The following is a 21683-nucleotide window of genomic DNA, read 5'->3' as shown; positions in this document are numbered from 1 at the left end:
ACAAATACGAACTAGAGACTGGCAGTGTTCCCTCAGTCCCTCTCACACTGGCAGCACGAGAGCTCCATTCAAACGCTTCTGATGCCTTTCTCCTTACCCTCACACTCCAAGGTCACTGTGCCAGCTGGGTGGGAGCTTCTCTTCAAGAAGGGCTGGAACATGTTTTGTTTAACTGTACAACAAGCAATGATCCAGCTCAGTTCAGTTAAAGACAAATGTCTATCACCTCTAAAATCAGTTCCAACAGACAAAAGATACATGGTAAAACACCAAGAATTACAACAGAAAGGCTTACAGGGTAAAGGATGGGGGAATAAACAGACTGGCCCTCTGTAGAGCCAAGAGTTCAAAAAAAAAATGTGTGGGTCCGTAGGAGATTGAGATGCTTAGAAAAATAGAGGGTAATCTCAAGCAGTGTGTGCATGTTTGGGTATCATAACATTAGAAGAACAGAAAACTATTACAGAGCATCCAAAGGAGAATTAAAAAGATGGTGAGGAGTCTAAAGGGCAAGAGGTATGAGAAGCAGCTGAGGTCCCTGTGTTTGCTCAGCCCAGAGCAGAGGAGCTGAGGGGAGACTCACAGCAGCTGCAGCTCCTCACAAGGAGTGGAGGGGCAGCGCTGAGCTCTGCTCTGTGTGACAGCGACAGGCAACGGCATGGAGCTGCGTCAGGCGAGGGGCAGTTGGGGGTCAGGGGAAGGGTCTGCACCAGAGGGCGGTGGGCATGGAACGGGCTGCACAGGGCTGTGGGCACAGCCCCAAATGCCAGAGTTCAAGGAGTGTTTGGACAGCCTTCAGACACAGGTTTGGATTTTCAGTGGTGCTGTGTGGAGTCAGGAGTTGGACCCAGAGGTCCTTGTGGGTCCCTTCCAACTTGGGATATTCTATTCTGTGAATGCTGTTAGGAATAGAAATGCGCCACAGCAACACAAGAACAGCTATAAAAAACCTACAAGGAACTTAATTAACCAGCCTAAACAGGGGGCAATGTACCCTGACTCTGTCTTGACTAAGTTCAGGATGTGTTTTTCAAGTACACTTACTTAGCTTAAAACAGCTTAAAAGCCTTGTTAACATTCAGGTGAACAGGTTTGAAACTGCACTGTAGCCTGAAAAGAACCCTCTGGAGAGCCTCTGTTATCTGGCCAGCTAAAAGCTCTCACGTTAGCACAATACCAGCGCCATTAAACTGATACAAAAGAAATCCAAACGTTTTGGCCTTTCAGGCACATCTACAGAAAGCAAAAATAAAGATGCTGCTAACACGGGGCTGCTCGAGATCAGAATCCTCCACAGGAAAATCTGAACAAATTCTTGTACACTGAAAAACCTTAATACAGTCCTGAAGCACACACTGCCCAGCTTAGCAACACTTTCTAATAGGGGAAGTGAACCATTTGGTAGGGTCACACTGTGGCTCTACTTTGTAAATATGAAAAAGGTCTAGATGGTGGATCTCACCAAATAAAACCACGAATACACAAAGAAAGTCAACTGCAATCAGGCTGTATATATCTGGCAGTGCTCCACCTACTTTCTAAAAACATACAGTCATGTTCTGTAGAAATATTGAAAATTTGAAGTCAGTGCCATTCTAACATAAAAAATTACTGGTTTATGAATAAGTTATTTTAATTAAGCAAAAAGAGAAGTAAAAAAGTTGAGCAAGCAAATAAAATTGGGTTTTCAAGATAGATTCTCCCAAAACATTTGTTGCACTTTTAATTGTCAGAGTAAAGCAACAATCAGAATCCTATCACTGACTTCTGACCAAGAGAACAAATGTTCAGCCTCTGGACTGCTGGCAGTCTGCAGGATGTAACAGTTCAGAATAAACTAATCAACCTTAGGCATTGAAGAGTGACAGAAGACATCTCTACTTGGTGTATTATAATTATTACATACATATCTATGGGGTGAAACTTTCTAAAATAAATTCTACATTAAAACAGTATCTGTTTCTATGCTATTCAAGTGGGCAGTGAGGAAAGCATATTAACTGCCGGAGAAAGATGACGAACAACATTCACAGAAGTGCTGGACTAGAAACAAACATGCACATACTTTTATTGTTTCCTGGAAGCATTCTTACTTGCTAGTTTGTTCTCCGTAAAGCTAAAAGACAATGTGACCTCGCTGATCTTTCAAAGATATCGCGATTTTTTTCAGATGAATGAACAAATCAATTTCCTTTCAACAGAGAGGCGATTTAACTGGTCAGCACTCCTTCAAAGCAACACATTCATTTGAGGTCTAAACACAGAATCCAGGAGATCACTATGTGTTTGAAATGAAACAGGTTCCCACAGCAAAACACAGCATTTCTACACAGTATTTCCAAAGAGTTTTACAACATTTCAGAGAGACAACTTGAGGAACTGCTTAACTCCTTCAAGTCAAAGATTTGCACATCCTGTTTGCTGAGGTGCTCAGTTCCCAGGATCTTGAGAACACTGCTGCAACAAACTTGTCCCTCAGCTAACCAGACTGTCATTACTTGCACCTTGCCCATGCCCAAAAATTAGTTGCAGTTTTGATAAAATATTTAATATACCTAATGCTGACTCTGACAGGGAAATGGCAAAATACATACCAGATCTAACCTAATGTTAATTTACACAATTCTGTGATTAAAAATGTAACTTGAAATGTTATGCCAAAAGTTAAAAACACATATACTGAAATACTGGGTTGTTTATTCCACTGGGTACAAACTCTTTAATCACACACATAAAGGGTATGCATAACAAAATTTAATTATAGCATGTCACTTACAGTTTGTTTTTGTGAAGATTATACTTAACTCTAGTGTAATTGCAGTGAAATGCAGTGTTGTTGGTATGATAGTGATTTTGGATTCAAGATAACATCAAGCCAAAGAAAGTAAAGAAAAAAAGTGGGAATAAAGTTTATCTAACATAACAAAAAATAGCAACTCACATCCCTCTCAAGAAAAAAAAAAAAAATCTCAAAAAACATCCCTTATTTTGAATCAGTTGTCCTCTTAATAAAATCAATGTACCTCGTGACTGGCATAGACAGTAATGCAACCCTAATGAGTGCTGTTCTTAGTAGAATTCTACATTGACTTTTACTGTGTAAGGCAAGCAGTGGAGGAAAGAAAAAGTACCAGAGCATCCTATTGTGCAAAACCTGACCCGTTTTATATCAAATTGCATGAAATGGAGTACAGAGGCTTAATGTTACAAAGATTTTCAAGAACCACCCTAAAAAAAGTATTTGTTTTATCCAAGTAATTAAATTTGTGTAACTTTATTTGAAAAGATCTTCAGCTATTTACTTGGAGTAACTGTATGGACACTGGGATGATACAACAGCTACCTGTGTTTGGTGGAACGTTCTCCATGATTGCTCCCAAGAGCAATGGTAAAGCCAGGCGTAGAAGACAGGAACAGCAGCTCTGTCATCTCTCCTATGCTCCCACGGCTCTTGCTGGCACCCGGAGCAGGCAGTGGGAAAAAGAGGCAGCCAACAAGCCTGGCTGGATTGCCAGGAGCAAGAAGAATGCGGGATTTCAGGGAAAACAGCCTAAAGAGTTGGTGGGCAAAAAGTCAAAACAGGAATGGGAAAGGATAGTAAAGAGTTGCATCATCCACACACCATTGCAATGAATGCTATATAAGGAAAACCAAGTAGGTGTTTATTTAAACTGACAGACATAAGGGCATACACAAGTAGGTGAATTGTAGTTGTCCTACAAACATTCCTTATTCTGGCTTTTATTTCTTGGAAATGATTGGGATCACATAAGTCTCTTAAAATGATATCTACTTTCTTGAAACTTTCTCAAGTAATCTATGTCTGTGTTACTAGTCCATACAATATGCCAGCCAGGACAAGGTTTCCTTCAAGAGCAAAGAGAGAGCAAGGAATGAACTCAAGTTGACAGAAAACCCTGCAGTACTCCTTACTCATTATGTCACAAAGGTTTTTGTTCACCCACATTATATAATTTAGTCAGAGCGTGATTCTTGGTCACTATTTTGAATGCAAGAGGTCAAAACAGAATATTTAATTGTGAATATGCAGTCTTGTATTGGTGACTATCTGCTGTATACACAGTAACTACATACACTTTACATCCTTCTGTAAGTCATCCAAACTCAGAGTACCAGGTAGCTCTATTCAGTTTTTCCTGAAGCATACCATTGTTTTTATGACTTTGAAATGACTTGGAGCCATCCACACTGCAGGACACAATCAAAGCAACCAAATCTTTCCACAGGTTATGACATTTCTGATGCCCAGATTACTGAAGAACTGTCACTTATTCACAGAACCAAGTTCCTCACAGTGCATTATTTTTCATAATTTTGTTGCCAGAAAATACATCCCCAAACCAGTGACACTGAGCACGCTTTCCTCCTCAAGTTAGCAACTAGTTGTTCAAATGAGTCAATGAGTCTCCCTGAAGCATAAACAAACCATTAATATTACTACTTCTCCTGACATCTAAACTTAAAAAAAGAGTATTACAATGTGTTTTAAAATTCAAAACATTAAAGGTCTAAGCCATAAGCAAAGGAAGCAGGCCTATGTCAGAAATAAAGTTATTTTTCACTTCATGTTTCACTTCTATGCTCGTTACATAGCTGAGATTGCTGAGAAGTGTGGAGTGCTGACCATTGAGATCTCTGCTCAATCCTGCTTGGCCCACACTTCTTGTGTGTGCAAAGAACTGTAGTTAACACAGACCCCACTCTTCTCTTATCATTCTTTCAAAAATCCTGTCAGACTTCCCTGTTTCAGTCTTTTTTAAACAGCAAAACCTTGACATAAAGCCTGTTCTTTATTTTCTAAACCACAGCATTCCAGTTACCAGATTCTTACAACTTATTTCTACTGCCTGAAAACAACTCTGCTTGGGCAGAAATGTGTCATAACAATAAAACAGCATCTGTGCAACAATAAATCCAACTGCATTTGTACTGATTAAAGCTAACTGGTTTGCAGTAGGTTTTCATTTTAAATTATTGCAGTAGTTGTAGAAAGGCAGGAACAGCTTTGTTTTACTGGTTTAGCACACAGGCTACATCATACCACACTTCACTAAGCAGCCTATGTAATCAAATTATTCTTCCTTCAGATAAAATCATTTAACATTCTTTTTCCTCCTCAGTGCAATAATTTAATGGCAACTTCCATGAGTTTGGACTAAAGAACACTAAGGCATCTCTTTGGACATCCTCCTACTTTTTTGGTAAAAGCTAAGAGAAGGCAAGCCTGAATGCTGCTCAAACGTACCTGGGGCAGTGTGAAGATGCAATTCCAACCGAATGTGACGATGTGAAAAAGCACTAAGTCATGCAAGTGGTTGATCAAGGTGAAAGGCTACCCAACACAGCAAAAGATAAATAAGTAGAGCAACAATTTCTAGATGAAAACCATTGCCCCAACTCATGAAGAAAGCCAGGATTTTTCACAGAAGGGAGAGAACAAGCTCTCAGGCTGAGAAAGGAAGGATCTCTGATGACTGAAAGGGCCCCGATCACTGTGCTTCCCAAGAACAGGACTTATCTATCAAAAAAGGAATAGGATAGAGCTGATCTTCCAGCAGAATCTCAGCTAATTTCTCCAGGGTGTTTCTCTAACACCATTATGAGTTTAAATGCGAAAGAAATGCAGGAATAGTTTTTCTCAGTTTCAGCTACTTTCTGCATTGAAACTGTTCCTGGACCTCAGAAGCTGATATAATTCAATATCTTCCTGACTGCAGTCAGCCCTACATGTTGCAGAAAGAGCTGTAAAAAGCCTGATTAGACCATGAACAATCTGCTAAGAGAAAAAATGTATTTAGTCCAACAATTAATGGATTGACCATGTCCTGAAATGCGGATTCTTCATCATACAGATTTATTTGTGAACGATCTTACTGTCTGCATCATTATGTCCAGAACTGCAAAAATTCTAATAGATTCTTGGAGCCAATGCATTATTGATATAATTGATGTTCACTTTGGAAATCCGACTACCCTCTTTCTACAGCCAACTAAGAAACTCAAAACGTTGAAGAGCTTCTGGTAACTACATTACTAAGCGGAAAAAAAACCTGAATAAATCACTCTTTACAAAAATACTGAACAAGCTGTAGAAAAAAATAATTGAAAATATTATGCTAGCAGTTAAAAAAGACTGTAGGTCTGACAAAGAGTCCTCTGCAGTTTTGGAATTTATTTCACACAGTCTGGGAAAAAAAAAGAAACAAACAAACAAACGATAAACCACGCTGTTCGTCAAAAATAAAAGCAATTTTCCTAATTGGAATAAATGTGCAAAATTCTGAATGGAACTAAAACAAGATAATTCCTATCTTAAAATAATCCTATATCCTATCTCAATTTTCTTTGAAGACGTAAAAGCAAGCTGAATTTTATTTATGTATACTATTAACGACAACCAGATTACTCTTTCAATTCCAGCAATCTCATTTATAACTTCTAATGTTTATGTCAACATTTTATTGATAAACACATTTTGTCATGTGGCTTTCATGAAACAGCACTGTATCTGGATTGCAGCAAAATTTCTATTGAGTCACAGTATGAATGTACCTCACAGAATGAAACAAAACAGAAGCTAACTTCCATTCCTTTAAGAGCCTTTGTTACCAACACGTGTGCCTTTCTTTCCCATTTTGTTTCCAAGATGATATAATTGAAATAATGATCCTACTGAATCAAATACTTCTCACCAAGATTTTGTCCAAGAAAGCTACAGCAGAGTATACCACAGGAAAGTATAAAAACTGGGAAGTATGAACCAATCCTTTTCCACAATCCTCTCCTTGTCTTCAGCAATTTAGCACTTGATGAATGCTTCAGCCAGATGTGCAGCTTGTGTATTAATAAGCTGCAGTACATTTTTCTTCCATTAATCTGTTCAAAAACTCCCTGATACTGCAGAAATTTTTTTTAACAGCCACAACAATTTCACAGCTTAACCAGCCAGTGTGAAGAAACACCTTTCTGTTTGTAATCTAACACTCGAGAAATATCATTTTCACTATCTACAAGAACTGAGAAGCAGTCAGCAGAAAAAAACTCTCTCTACTTATCCCTGTGATTTGAGAGATTTCTATCATATTGCCTGCTACAGGTATTTATTCTGCTGTCAGATCAATCTTTTTAGAGGTTACCCTTACACATTGATTCCTAATTCTTATGAATTGGATTTGGTACAAGTTTTCTGTTCCTTTTTACTGTTTCTGATCTTTTTGCAATGCCACTAAAACACTTTTGAGCTGGGAGAGCAGAAGCTGTATACAAAATGCATGGATTTACGCAGTGGAGGCATGACCTCTATTCATTCAACACGCAATTATTTTTTGGGGCCGGTGGTAGACACTGAGCTGATTTTCCTCAGAGGTATTTATTATAACCTTGAGATCTTGTTTTTGAGTGGTCATAGTTCAGATAATCGTTTTATATATAAATTTAGCTTTTTTCTTCCAACCCTGTGACTCTTCCACATTTATCTAAACTGATTTCCACATGCTACCTTCTCAGCACTTACCATCTTTCCCAGATGACTTATCTGTACATCAAAAAGCACACACAGGTCTTAGCAAGTCATCTATCTGGGACTTTGTCAGTAACCTTAAGCCACTGTGAAAATTGCCTATTTTTTCCTGTTTTAACTTCCCCATCTGAAGGACATACCTACTCTCGCACACCTGTCTGAATTCATTAAGGCTTTTAATCGAGCACTGTGTCAAATGCCTTATGGAAATCCAACTAGATTACAACAACCATAATTTTCCCTTTAACTTCTTCAAAGAATTTCAATAGGTTTACGGCACCTGACTTTTCCCTTATGACAACCATTGACCATTCCTCAGGTTGCTTTATTTCTCCAAGTGTTGGCTGATGCAGCTCACTCTTACAGAGTATCTCCTAATAATCCAGACATCAGGCTTACACTAACAGACAGTAAGCCAGCACTGAAGTAGTGTTAAAGTAAATGTGACAAAATGTATTTTTTGCACAGTTTTAATTATCAAGAAGTGTACTAAAGAAAGCCATTTTCACACTGAGAAAAATAACCTGAAAGAGTCTCCACAGCTTTACCACAAGATCCAAGGCAGGCTGACAGTTCTGAGATCAGACCTACAAAATTAGACCCTGGCTCTTATCACAACATACGTACATCTCACTTTGGCAAATGATATGTTATAAAGGGATGGTGTCTATGCTAATCTCATTTACTTTGCTTGATTCAGCCAGAATTCTGTAAAGAATATCCTTGAGGCCTGTTTCTTACATTAAGATGAAAGGGCGACAGTCTGTCTTTCAGTGATGTTAGACTTCCCACTGCCTCATGAAAGACTCCTCTCCCGTTGGAAGAAACTGAATTATGAAGGAAAGACTGTAGCCAGACATAGGACAAAGAATGCAAGCTGGTAAGAGAGAGAATTTAGCACACTGCTTTTTGTTGTAGAACAAGAACATCAGGAATGATATCAAACAGTAGAAAGAAGTCCTAAGAGTCCTCAGAGAGGAAACTACCTGTTGGGTAAAAAACAACGGAATACAGTAATGTCTTTCCCCAGAGGGAAAGAGGAAGCTGAAAGATGCAGGGTCGTACAGTATTATTAAGGGAAACCTTATTCTGTGAGCATGGTATAAGCCACCTCAGCAGCTACATATACCATACCTTCTAGATACAGTAATTACACAGCACTCAGCAATGCTTTTCAGATACTCTGTGACACCAAAAGGCAGAGGAGAGCGTAAACACCATAGTGTGCTTTTTCTCCTACTCCCATCATGTTCATGGTATCACATACTCACACCTTGCTTTCCTTACTTCTCTACCTCATAACAACAATAAATAAAGGAAACTTGCCAAAAAACTCCTCTTCTCCAAATTTCCTGGTTCCTCCACTCTCCTGCAGTCTGTAAACCTTATCATTTTTCTTACTACTCTTCTCCACAACTTGTTTGCTGGGGAAGAAGAAGGAAACGCCTCCTCACCTAAAACACTTGAACAGCCAACGCAGATCTGAAAAATCTTACTGAAGGTTTCCCAATACAAAAGAGAAAATTCCCCCATGCAGAAACAGATTTAACATTCAGTGCTAATTATAGTCTAATAAACCAGCCAGGAAATGTTTTCCTTTTTATCCTTTAAACCAAAATGCTGGAGAGTGGAGAGAAAAAAAAAAAAAAAAAAAAAAAAAAAAAGCTGCACTATAAAAAGACTTAGACTGTAATTTGACAGTTATACACAATCTCTGTGTTATCCCAGGTAACAGATTTAAGCCTGCTCAATATCAGATTGTGAATGGCCCCCACAGCACATGTGGGGGCTTGCGATTCAGTAGCTACAATCATCACACGCATCCCACTAATTTGTCTTCATGGACTGTCCAAGTTTTTGCAGGATGCTTTCAGGTTTTTTTGGATGGAAAGCTGCTGCCTTTTCACTTTTTATAGCTGGTAACTGTGCCAGGAATCATGGTTTCTGAAAAACAACATTCACTGGATTCCTATACCCTTTGCTTTATATTGCTTCTCGTTGAGCCCATCTATTATCAAAAGACCCAATGTGGAGTTAACATAGCTTAGGCTCTGTTCATCACTGACTTTGCTGGTTGCAGATCTCCTCCATATGGTTCCCAGGGCTGTAAGAACAGAATGTCTGACCACACCGCCAGCACCACCATCTCACCAGTGGGCTTGGTGTTTCTGGTGAGTTTCTGGGACCCTAGAGTCACGTATTTGCTACCACACCATATGCAGAGATCCCACAGAACAGAAAGATCCAGGTCATGCTCTTGATCTGGGAGGTGCCAGTGATACCGTGCAGAAGATTCCCAGACAACGCTATTTCTGAATGCTTCTCAGAGAAAAGTCACAGAGAACATCTGCACAGGGGCTTTCCCTGATGCATTGGCACTGTGACTAGGATGCTTTCCTTCCTGCCACCTCCATAGGCAGGCATGCCTCTACATGTGGGGGAAGACTCTGATGTCCCCAGACACAGCTGCGGAGCAGACACATCAGGCACAGAAGGCATGCAGCCTCCATTCCAAGCTGAGATGGTGCACTGCAGCCTACTGATGCAAAACAGCAGAGTAAGCCTTGTCACCCTGCCACCCTCTTAGGTCTGACAAGCCTACTCACCTCCTCTGCCATCATGCTTGGTGAGGCTGTCCTTAAGCAGCCTCACCTGTTGCTAGGAAAATTCAATTAGCAATCCGTGACCAGCTGGAAAGTTCTGGTAGAACTTTCTTTGAGTAAAGCAAGACAGAAACACACTTCAGGTCACACTCAAAAATAGAAAGCTTGTTAGACAAAGAATCCTACTGCTGGTTTTATTTCACACACCTGTAGGAACAAAAGCAACCAGTGGTAGTTGAGACAGTATCTTAGAGGAACAAGCTGCATTAGTTTCAGAAGCCCTCAGACTTGTGATGCTCATAAATGCACTGCAGATGCTTTATGGAAAACATGCCACAGCAGCAAACATATAGACAGACGCCTATATAAAAATGGTTCTCACTGTTCATAAATAGACCATAAGAGATAAAAAAAAACAACAACAAAACTTTAATTATCCCCTGCACTTCTCGTTCCTGTCTTGGGTTGTCTTCCCCCAGGCCCAATGCTCTGTCATAGCTGCCCAGATCAATGTATGACCTCTGCCAGACCTCCCTGAGAGCTTCAGAAATTAGAAAATCATTTTTATTGTTATTATGAAGCATATACTTGGCATGCTGGAAATCTGGCTTTTTTTTTTTTTTTTAATAATGCTAATGCTGCTTGAGAAACTTAAACTAGTATCTAAAATGGTTTGAATTGCCACCAGAGCTGATCTTGCCCTTCCTGTTTCTGATCCACCTTTCCCATATACTCATATTCCCACACTTCTCCTGGTTTTGTACTGGTATGAGCCTTTGTCTCTGCACAGTGAATCAGAATAGCACCTCAGATTAGTCTTTTTGAGCTTTTTTCTTAGATGTTGATGATCCAAATAGCCAGACCATGGAGACAGTATCAAGCAGGCAGTTATTTATACCAGTCCATACTGCAAATAATGGAAATATGTTCTCAAACTGAAATGCAGACTGAAGCAGAAACACCAGTGATATGCAAACTGTGCAAAACCAACAGTAGTTTGGGCTCTGAAGGCAAGGCAGGAATACACCAGCCCTATTGTAGCAGTCACAGCAAGTTTTGCTGTGCAGCCCAGCATTAATGTTTTATTAGCCCCAAGGCCCTGACAGTGGCACTGCTTTCAAAAGGAACAGTGCATGGAGCAGAGACAGGAGGATGCAACTGGACAGAGTGGGAGGTTGTAGATACAGAGCACGTGTTGCAGCACCAGAGCTGTGCCTCCTGCTGCACCCCAGCTTGTAAACACCTGTGCTAAGCCACCTACAATGAGTAGCAAACTCCCAAAGGAGAACTGGCACAGTAGTCACTCCAGCCCCTCCAGATACCTTAGCAGAACCAACACCTGCCTTTGAGTTCAGTTTTAATCTTTATGCAAAAAAAGGGATGATGGTTAATAGCAGCAGCAGATGTTCCAATGCTCAATACTAAGCAAGCAAGAAATGGTGGAAATACCAACTAAAATAACTGTCCAAGAGGCAGCAAAAGCACACAGCCGAGCCTGCATTTACTGAAGGGCAAACACATCCAAGCCCTGCTACCTTGGCAGTCAAAAAGCAAGGCAGCAGTGGGGAGAGATGTTTGCTTTAGCTGCAGGAGGCCCCGCAGGACTCTACTGAGAACAAGTTCTACTAACTTGAACTAACACAATGCTGAAGAAAAAAAAGTCTAGTACAGCCCCTATTCACCTGCAGTTTGGAAATGGACAATTTTTAAACATCAGGCAGCAATTCTCTGTGTCCTTCCTATATTGCACATCCTGTTGGATGATATTTTATAATAGAATTCACTTAGGAACATATCCAGGGAAATCCAGCAGGGATTTCCATGCTGGTGGAGATGCAGAAACTGAAATATCTAATCAACAGGCTGCAGGTATTAGAGGATTTAAGTCTTATGGTCTTCTGAAAACCTTACACACAAACAGCCTAGTGCCACCCTACGTGCACGTACAACATCTTGCATAGCAGGAAGAACATTCTGGATGTACTGAATTGCTCTCTGAAAGACTGAGAAGGGAGAAAACAGCAATAGACAAGAAGGGAGAGAAGTGGAACATCTATGTAATTGTAAAAATAAGAAGTAAAAACCTAACAAAGAACAGCCATAACTAACAACATACAACAACAAAAACACACATCTATGAAGAGCTGAGATAGTTGGGGAAAAAAAAAAAAAAAAAAAAAAGCTTCCTTTCCACGTGGCTGTTTGTATGAAAACAGTATGTACTCTACTATCCATTGGAGAATGCAGTGCATTGGAGCAGAATGGAGAGTTCTGGATCCATTCTGTTTTCCAGAATGGAGAGCATTCCAGGGATTAGGGACACTGGAACTCTGGTCTAAAACCTACCGAAGCAGAGCTATTACAGTACATTTGCAGGGTGTAATCAAGTATCCATATAAACCAGACATCTTATTCACTTTATCAAATGGAATGGCAAACTCCATAACAAAATCCTTCAATCTTCAAGTTTTATAGCTTCATGTCCTACTGAAACCACTTTGGAAACAGAATACTCAGGCCTGCATTTCTAAAAAACTCTAAAAACTCTAAAACTCTAAACAGTCACATCAACTTTAAGAATGCAAATATATAAAGAGAAAGGACTCTTCTTCAGAGGAATCCTTAGTTGCAGAGAATCACACCACTCTGCATGGCATAAGTTACAGCTGCTGGGTGAGCAGGCTGGAAAGGACAACAGGAATCATCAGATGACTACAGAAAGCAGACAGGCAGCTGTGGGGAAAAGAAAGTATGCAATGGTGAAAGAGAGGCATGATATGGAGCAGGCTGTCTGGCTTCAGGAATTTTCACAGTAAGTCATGGGTAGACTGGAACATTTTTTTTTTTTTGTTCAAAGTTCATACTGAGGTTTTAAGTTTCAAAAATAAACTTTTTGAACTTCATTTAGCATTGACCCAGTCTGCCTTTATGAGCAAGTCATTATTACTTTGAAGTAGGGAGCTAAAAGATGTTGAAAACATCCAGAAAATACTGTCTGGTTTCATACAGAAGTTACATCCAGGAAATAAATGATCTGAATTTTTTCCTTAGCAAAGATTGGTTATTTTGGAACTCACGAACAGCTGTTAAAATTGAGAACCTTTATACCTGCAAAAAATGAAAGACACCGTTACTAGCGACTCCTTAAGGCTATCCTAACACCATAATCTGTAAAACCACAGCAAATTCAGTATACTTTTAAGGCTGACTAACTTAGGAGAAACTTTATTCATCTTTTTCTTAAGAGAATAATACCATTAGGTAAACTCTGGCTTTCCCTGCTGATTCCTCCCTCCCTGTAGATATAATAGACATGCAGAAAAATTCAACAAGATTTCTGAATTGAACTTAGTGAGGCTGAACTTATTCTATGAAATACAGACAGCATCAACAGGCACATTATATTGACTTTACAGTAAGATTACATGTCTGTTTTATTCATTTTTGTTTATATTACATTTCAGGGTAACAAAGAGATCAAAACCTCTGTCACCTCTTTTCATTTAAATATCACAATACATTATTTTAGATTAGAACACACTGCCATCTAACTCCAATTCTAGCCAAATGAACTTAATTTTCTACTCCTTTATTAAGCCCACAGGTACAAACCTCAGACTGCTTTGCATATTGGTGAGTCTATTCCATCTATGACATGTCATATTTAAAGCACTAAACTGTTACGTCAAATCTTTGTCAATACAGAATCCAGGTTTTCCTTAAAAAACAAGTTTTGAACTGTATGATAGTATTTACTTAATAAAATCATATTGTTCCTTTGGAATGTTCCACAGCCATGCTTCAGCTGTATTAAGACTAGGTGCATGTGGAGGAGGGAGATAGGAGTTGGTTGTGCAGCCACATCATCTGATATGAGCATGCGCTTATTCACTGCTGACAGTAGACAGACACCAGAAACCAATAAACCCATGCTACTTTGCACAACAGCACCAATGCCCAGTAGCTGTATCCTTTTATAAAGCAATATAGAGAAATCCTATATGGCAGTCTACAATCATACATATATATACACACTGCTTATAGTAGATGCCTCTAAACTAAAAGCAACTCCTTCAGAAAACTGCTTATAATGCCCCTTAGTCTTCTCTTGACACTGAAGACACCCAGCTCATCCAGCTTTTCCTTTTATGTTGCGTGCTCCCATTACCTAATCATGATGGTAGCCTTCCCCTAGCCTGCCCTAGTACATCAGCACCTCTCCCCTACTGGGAAGCCCAAAGGCAGACACTGCTTCAGATGCAGTCACGTAAGTGCTAAGTAGACAGAAATGATCACTCGTCTCAGCCACTGGCTTCTCTCTTCCTAAGCAAAGGCATTCTGCTGACTCATGTTAACTTGGTGTCCTCCAGGAAAGCAGTGTCATGAGCAGCGAAGTTGCTTTCCAGGTTATTCTGTTTCAATTTGCAGACTCCACTCAACTTCCCGAGGCTTCAATCTGCCCCTTTTCAGCCAGCTGAGGTCTGTGAGAACAGCAGTGCTGCCTGTCAGCACACACAGCTCCGTGTCAGCCACTGAATGCAGTGGTGAGGCACCCACATCATTCAGTTTTGCATTTGTAGTCTCCCTATTCTATTTCATCTGCTGAATGCTATTATGCCCTGAAAAGGTAAAGAACTCTCAAGTAGTTAAACATTAACTAACGAACAGGTTGGGAAACACAACATTACAAAGAACTTCCAGCATACAAGACACTAAATAAAGCTGCTTCTTTAGCCACAACTTGGGTTGCTGTTGCTTTATTTGTTTTGTATTTCAGGTGCACAGTTTGTGCTTGGCAGCTCAATGAAATAGCTCCAATCAAAAATATCCTCTCTGACACATTCTTCTGAATATGGAGACCTATGCTCATACTGCAACTGTGTCAGTGATTTCAACAAGCCAGGGAGCAAGGCCATGGACAAGCTTTCAGAGAACAAAGCAGCTGAGTTCATTCAGAAAGAGCACTTTATCTTAGAGCAGGATACAACATACAGTGCTGCACAGCCCTACATTATCTGATAATTTCATAACATAACTACCTCTGGAGAATAAATGTGTCAAATCATTGCTGAAGAGCCATAAGTCCTCCTTCCATTAAATCTGCTATATAACTGCCATGAAAGTCCAAATTCTCATCATATAGTTAAAGATAGTGCTCCATCAGTGTAAGATCCTGAAACTGCTAAGGCATAAAACCTGCATTATTAGCACAGCTGGAACTTTGGGCTTCAGTTTAATAGCTGTATGTTTTTGCAGTTTCTCAAAAGTACCAATAAAACTCACCATTTTGAAAGAACAACAACACATTTTCTGGGCTCTACTCTGCCAAGACATTTCTACATATCAATCTGCAGATGGAGAGTTGACTACGTATTTCCTTGTCTCCCAGCTGCTTTGAGAAATAACACACAGCAGAGCCACCTGGATTTAAAGATCCTGAAATCCACACACACAAGGAATGGAGAAAAAACATTCCAGAGGAAAATTCTATTACAACACCATTCAGGTTGCTACTGCTTAAAATAAGTCCCAGCATACATACAGCCCTGCATTTCAGTAATTTAAGATCAGGATCAAAATCAGCCACACACAAACAGGATATGATGTTCTTCCAGCCACTTGATGCATCTCTTATATGGATGAGCAGGGCCTGTTTGGAAAGCAGAATTATGAACTAGAAAAAACTGATTATCTCCTATGCTAAATGCCAAGAAGAGCAATTGTCAGATAAAGCACCTGGGACAGAGAATCAGCTGCCAAGTTTGGTTTACATTTAACTGCCTTTGAAAACAAAACAGTCAAGAAACATGCCATTAGTATGCGCATAGTTAAGATTCTATATGTTAACTTAATTTTCCCCAGAACAGCTTTGAAGCCTCCAAACTGTATTCTTCTCAAAGCATCTTTCATCTCAAAAAGATCACCAACTCCTACAGGACCATTTCATTTGTCAAGATTTTAAGATAATTATCAGAGAATTACACTTAATTTTCACACTTAACCCAACTGAGAAGTGGTAAAAGAATGATTATGGCTACCTCACACATTACCTCTAGGTGACATCAATTATCAAAGTCTACATCAAGTCAAAACCAAGTGACGTTCTGCTTTACACAGCCTTCAATTCTCTATGAAAAAGAGATGATACAAAGAAGCAGAGGAGAAACATCACAGCAACACAGAGAGGTGCTCTGAGAATGGCAGAAATGTTGTACGGAAGAGCAATAACAAAAAAAAAAAATTAACCGTTTTAAAGGCATTACATTAAGAAGAAAAAATACTGCCTACGTAAGTATTACAGTACTTCTCGGTAATCCAGAATTTGAAAACAAACAATAGACTTGTTCTTTAATATGTATTTATTATCTTCCTATCTCTTACACTGGCTTCTGAAAAAAGACATGTAAGAACTTACTTCACATTTCAGAAAATCAGTTCAGAATTACAAACATTTCTTAATGTAGGAGGCATCCAAGCAGTGATTTACTGTGTTGCTTAAACAAGAAAGGAAGCCACAGCCAACTGCTCTGATAGCAAAACAACTCATTTCTGTTTTCAAAGCTTATTATCCAGTTACCAAAAGTTGAGACTGTTTAACCAACTTTCATCACACACTCTTGCAGATGGTCCAGAAATCAGTTGTGTTAGGTCTTCTCCTCTACAAAAAACTATCCTTTGTTTCAGAATACTAAAATGAGAAAGAGTTATTATGCCATTGCACTTAACCACCAGCAGTGAATACAAATGTACTATTTCAGATCGTTCCAGCAAACTCAGGACTTACACAAAACACCACAGTGAGTCACAACTGCCCAGACTGTACTTCTGATGCAGCCCTTATTATAAAGCAAAGAATAAGTGGTTTTCAGCAGCTTAAATATACTCCTCTGAAACGAATATACACCATTTGGCTACCACTTGAGTCTTTACTCCACAGAATTTTTGGTGACTGTACATCTTCCAGGAGTCTATTTGGTTCATTTACTTGTATGTTTTTAGAGTGTTATTTTCACAAAGTACATATCAAAATTGAAAATCTATTTTTTGCTCTTACTGAAGAGGGGAAAATCCCCAAGAAATTTAATATAGGGATTTTTTTTTTTCCTCCCAGTAGAAAAGATTGTATATAAATACTGAATACTTAAACTTACTCTTGGAGAATTCCTGCCAGTTTGCAACAAAATCCCTTGTCTTCCTCACCAGGAAAGGGCAGATCAGAAAATCTCCTGATGAAAGTGGCACAGCACTGCTGTGCAGCTGCTCCAGAAAGCCATCCCAGTCAGCACTTAGCCCTCACGTTGCACTGCAGCCACCCATTTACAACATGGTCCTGTATTTTTACTGCAACTGTCCTTCAACGTTCACTAATGTGCTTTAAAATATAAATCACAAGTAAAAATGAAAGTCTCCCCTGAGCAACTTCAGCAAGATATGTTAAAGAAAATTCAAGGACAATATGAGTACTAAAAATGTGCTTTAAGCCCAAAGAAGTGTTTGTCATAATAAAAATTTATGGCAATTCTCTTGTTTGCAAAAGGATATAAATAGTTTAAAATTCCAAATTCACATGCATGACACGTTTGCAAGTTCAGAAAATTACTTTCAATTACTAAAAACAAGAATACTGGCAGAGAGTGCGGAATCACAAAGGGCTCCCTCAGATCAACTCCAGACAGCAGCAGAAAACCTGTTGCCCGCTACACTGCACTTCTTTCTTCTCATAGTACAACTGAAGGTACATGAGAGTAAAAGCAAAGCAGCAGTATTGTTAATAGGGTGTGAATGGTAATCTGTAGGAACAACAGACTATTACCTATTTTTCTCCACAGTGATTTCTGGACTAATTAACTGAAGATAATGAACTATCACTATACTGATAGTTACAGCATTCCACTCAGACTACTTTTTGAGGCAAGACATAAATATACTCACAAATGCATATAAAAAGCAAATTAACACAGGCTGTGATGCAAAGCACACTATTTCATTGACACCAGCCAGTCAAACTAATATTCCTCTGAGGAAAATGGTAGATTGTTTTCACTAGTTCCATCTCAAATCTGGAAGATGCTTAGAGGCTCTGAAGAAGTAGTTTTTAAATACTACATAGACTCCTTTGGCTTCAACTCTTAACACGGTATGACCAAAGATCCCTTTTTACTATGTATGAACATAAATTCTGCAAAATGCAGCAGCGTGAGCAGACACACAACTTGCTCGGCACGCGTATTTGGAAGCTCCGACTTTCCAACTTTCTGCTTACTGTCATGAGTCACCTTATCAGAGGTAACAAAGTTCCAACAAGGACAACACCAGAAAGCAACTTCAAGAATTCAGATTTGAGGGGGAAGTTCATTAATCATTCAGGTAATGGAGATGGTATGATACCTAAGCAGCAAAGCAAAAACATGAAAAAATCCATCACAGAACAAAGAAAATAATTGGGGGAAAAAAATAAAAATCATTGCAAATGGCCACACCAAAAACTAACAAAGCTCTATTACTGAAACAAAAAGCCAATTCTGTGCTAATCAATCACAGCAGAGGTGTCAATCCTGACACAAAGCTCTAACAAGCAGATACATGTAAACTGGCACACAGCATACATGCCTAAGAAGCTCCAAGTTCCTCCAAAAAGCCTCAGCAGATACTGATGTGTGTACTTACCTCACCCTATCTAGATGTGTGTGGCACACCAAGGGAAAAACAGAAAAAGGGCTGTGTAAAACTTACATCTTGCTTTCCCCCATCCCCCTTTTGGCTACTGATGCTACATATGTATAGTGCCACTGCTGTTTTTTGTTGTTGTTGTTGTTGCTTTTAAATTAATTTCCATTCATAATAGCACTTCAGTGCATATATAAAGAAAGGGCATCAGCAACATCAGTCGGCTTATTTATGCCAGTATGTTTCTAGTAGTACTTCTATTCAGGCATAATACATTACTAAAATATTTTATTCTTTTAAGACTAAACTAAGGTTTGTTACACGTGGAACTTGCTTGAGTTCAGAATTACTGAAAGTTTTGGAACTCTTCATGCCAATTATGCATTCCACAACCACAAAAAAAAAAAAGTTAAAAAGACATCTGGCTGTAAATGCCACCACTTCTGCATACACGTCAAGGAAATAAAACAAATGTTAGGAACTGAAAAACGATCTCACTTTCTGTAAGAACAGAGCCTCTTTCTTTCGGGTGAAGAAGAGTATTTCCTACTTTCCCCTGCATCCAAAAGTGAATGGACCATGCTTCACACTCAAAGATATGGAGAAGCACAGATAAAACCCCCAGATGTGCAAGACTCTTCCCTTTTAGTCTCTCCTCATCGCTAAGCTCTGCAGCCAAATAAGTTTCTCCAAAGCAGCTTCTCTTTTTAGAAAGCGTATCTGAATTTCAGTACATCAGTATCAGTACACCTGATGCTTGCCTACAACCAAAGCACCACGTTTTGGTAAGGAAGGAGAGGCCATGAGCAAAATACAGGTCTCAGGAGACCACCTCACTCTGCAGAGCACTTTCTGGGGAGTCGGTGCTGTTTCGGGACCTCGCACGGTGTTTGCTCTCCGAAAAAAGGACAGCTGGTGCTGCGCTGAGTTTTCAGAAGCTACTGGATTTCTAGTGCGCACTCTGACACGCCTGAGAGCGCGATCCCGCTACCGACATACACGAGCTACGCTGACCCTATCAGGGCTCAATGCTTTTCTCGGGAAAAAGAAAAACGAGACCGTGAGACGGTGCGCGTTCGCCTTCGTGTCGGAAAGGCCGCGTAACGACCGCAGCGCCGAGCGCGGCACGGAGCCATCCAGCCGGGACTCACCGCCCGCTGCCGCTCCCGACGCTCTTCCTTCCGTACGGAAAGCCCGGCGGGAGGCCCGACCGAAGCGGCCCAACTTTCCGGGGGAGCCCCGCAGCGCGGCCCCTCGCCCGCAGCTCTGCCGGGCGCCCGCGCCCCGGGGGGCTCCCGCCGCCCCTCCGCCAAGGCGCTTCCTCTCAGCCCCGGCCCAAAGCTGCCGGCGCCGCCTCTCGTTCTCACCGCGCCGAGGACGCCGCGGAGCGCCGGAGACCCCGGCCCCGCCCCGCCCGGGATGCGGAGCGCCGCCGCCCCGACGCGCGCGGTCTCGCAGCTGTGCCCGCGGCCGTCCCGTCCCCGCCCGCCCCGCGCTGCTCCCGGGCGGCGCCGGGACGGCGGCAGCACGGCGGGGTACTCACCGCTGTTCACAGGGGCTCTCCCCGGCCCTTCCCAGCGCCTCGGCGCTCGGCACGCCGCGCCTCCATCCGCTCGGCGGACGCTCCTCTCTCTCTCTCTGTGTCTCTTTCCCCGCTCTGCCCCACGCTCGGCAGTCTCTGGAGCGCTCTCTCGGCTGGGCCGGGTGGCGGGGCTGACAGCCGGCGGCGCACCTCGCTACGCGCTGGCGGACCGCTGCGGCTGCGGCCGCCCCTTTGTTCGCGGCGGCGCTGACAGCCGCGGGCGGCGATGCCCGGCCCCGCGCGGCGCTTCCCCTCAGCACCCGCCCGCAAGGCGGCGGCGGCGCCTCACGGCCCCAGCCCGCTCCTCTCCTCCCTCTCTCCGACCGCGGTCAGCAATCGGCAGCGGCGGCAGAAGTTCAGGCCGCCGACCCGGAAACTCATCGGCGGCCGCGGCCCGCGGGGCTCCGACGGGAAGCGAATCGCCGAGCCGGGGGAGGGCGCGGGGCGGAGCCGGGGCGGAGCGGGCTATCCGGCGCGGGGCCTGTGGGCGCCGGCCGCGGCGGGACGATGAGGCGGCGGTCAGCGGCGCCGAGGAAGGCAAGGGAACGAAAAGGGGTCGGGACGGAGGGGGCGGGGCGGGTTCTGGCCGTAAGGCGGCCGGCGCGGGGCCTCTTCTGCGTCCCGCCCCGCTGAGGACGGCGAGGTCCTCGCGGTGTCCGGACCCGGGGGTGGCTGAGGGAGGCTCCGGCACGTTTTGGCGCTGGTCTGGAGCCTGGAACGGATGGGCATTAGAATCTGGGAGGTGGAGGCAGCGGTAGATACGAGCTGAAGCTACAGCGAGCGCATCACGCTGCTCCTTGTTGGAAAGGAAGTAGCGCTGGCTCAGCTGCTCGCGGCTCAGCCGCAGCCACCTGCGGGCGCGCGTCGGCCTCTTCCTTTGAGAGGCGAAAGCGAAGCCCGGAGCCCGGGCCGGGTGCGATGAAGGGCCTTCAGTTCCCGGGGAGCGGGTTGAAACGCGTTTCTCTGAGCTGCACCTGCCTGCCTGCCGGCAGCGGTACCCCTTACCGCCTCACGGTCCGGTTGGGATCACTGGCGGCGCATTCTGAAAGTGGTCAATTTTATTGTCGCATCCTCGCAACCCCACCCTTTTCGTCCTCCCTTTTTGTTTTCTGAAGTCACGTGGCAGCTCTCAGAGCCATTTGTTTCCTGGAGTCGCCGTCCTCCCTCTGAGCAGACCGCAGAGCCTTTCAGAATTCACCCTGCGCTGCTTCGCCTGGTCCTGCCCTAAACCCTGAGAATCTTGGGGCACGTATCGCTCTTCTAAAGGATGGGTCTTTCTTCTTCTTTTACA

General features: G+C 42.2%; 1 protein-coding gene across 4 annotated transcripts in view; it reads right to left on the bottom strand.

The window, feature by feature from the left end:
- ANKIB1 (ankyrin repeat and IBR domain containing 1) overlaps positions 1-20916 on the bottom strand; it is an 87693-nt gene extending 66777 nt beyond the window's left edge. For 2 of the 4 annotated variants that reach the window (XM_048950336.1, XM_048950339.1), the window contains exon 1: positions 20354-20915. The gene's annotated coding sequence lies outside the window, so the exon portion shown is untranslated. Of the gene's footprint in view, positions 1-19961; positions 20154-20353 lie in introns of those variants that run through there. The other 2 variants (XM_048950338.1, XM_048950337.1) reach the window with 2 other exon arrangements.
- Positions 20917-21683: the final 767 nt, after the last annotated feature.

The sequence above is a fragment of the Lagopus muta genome, chromosome 7 (assembly GCF_023343835.1).
Source record: "Lagopus muta isolate bLagMut1 chromosome 7, bLagMut1 primary, whole genome shotgun sequence".
Taxonomy (NCBI): Eukaryota; Metazoa; Chordata; class Aves; order Galliformes; family Phasianidae; genus Lagopus; species Lagopus muta.
This window is presented reverse-complemented; position numbering and strand designations above follow the sequence as displayed.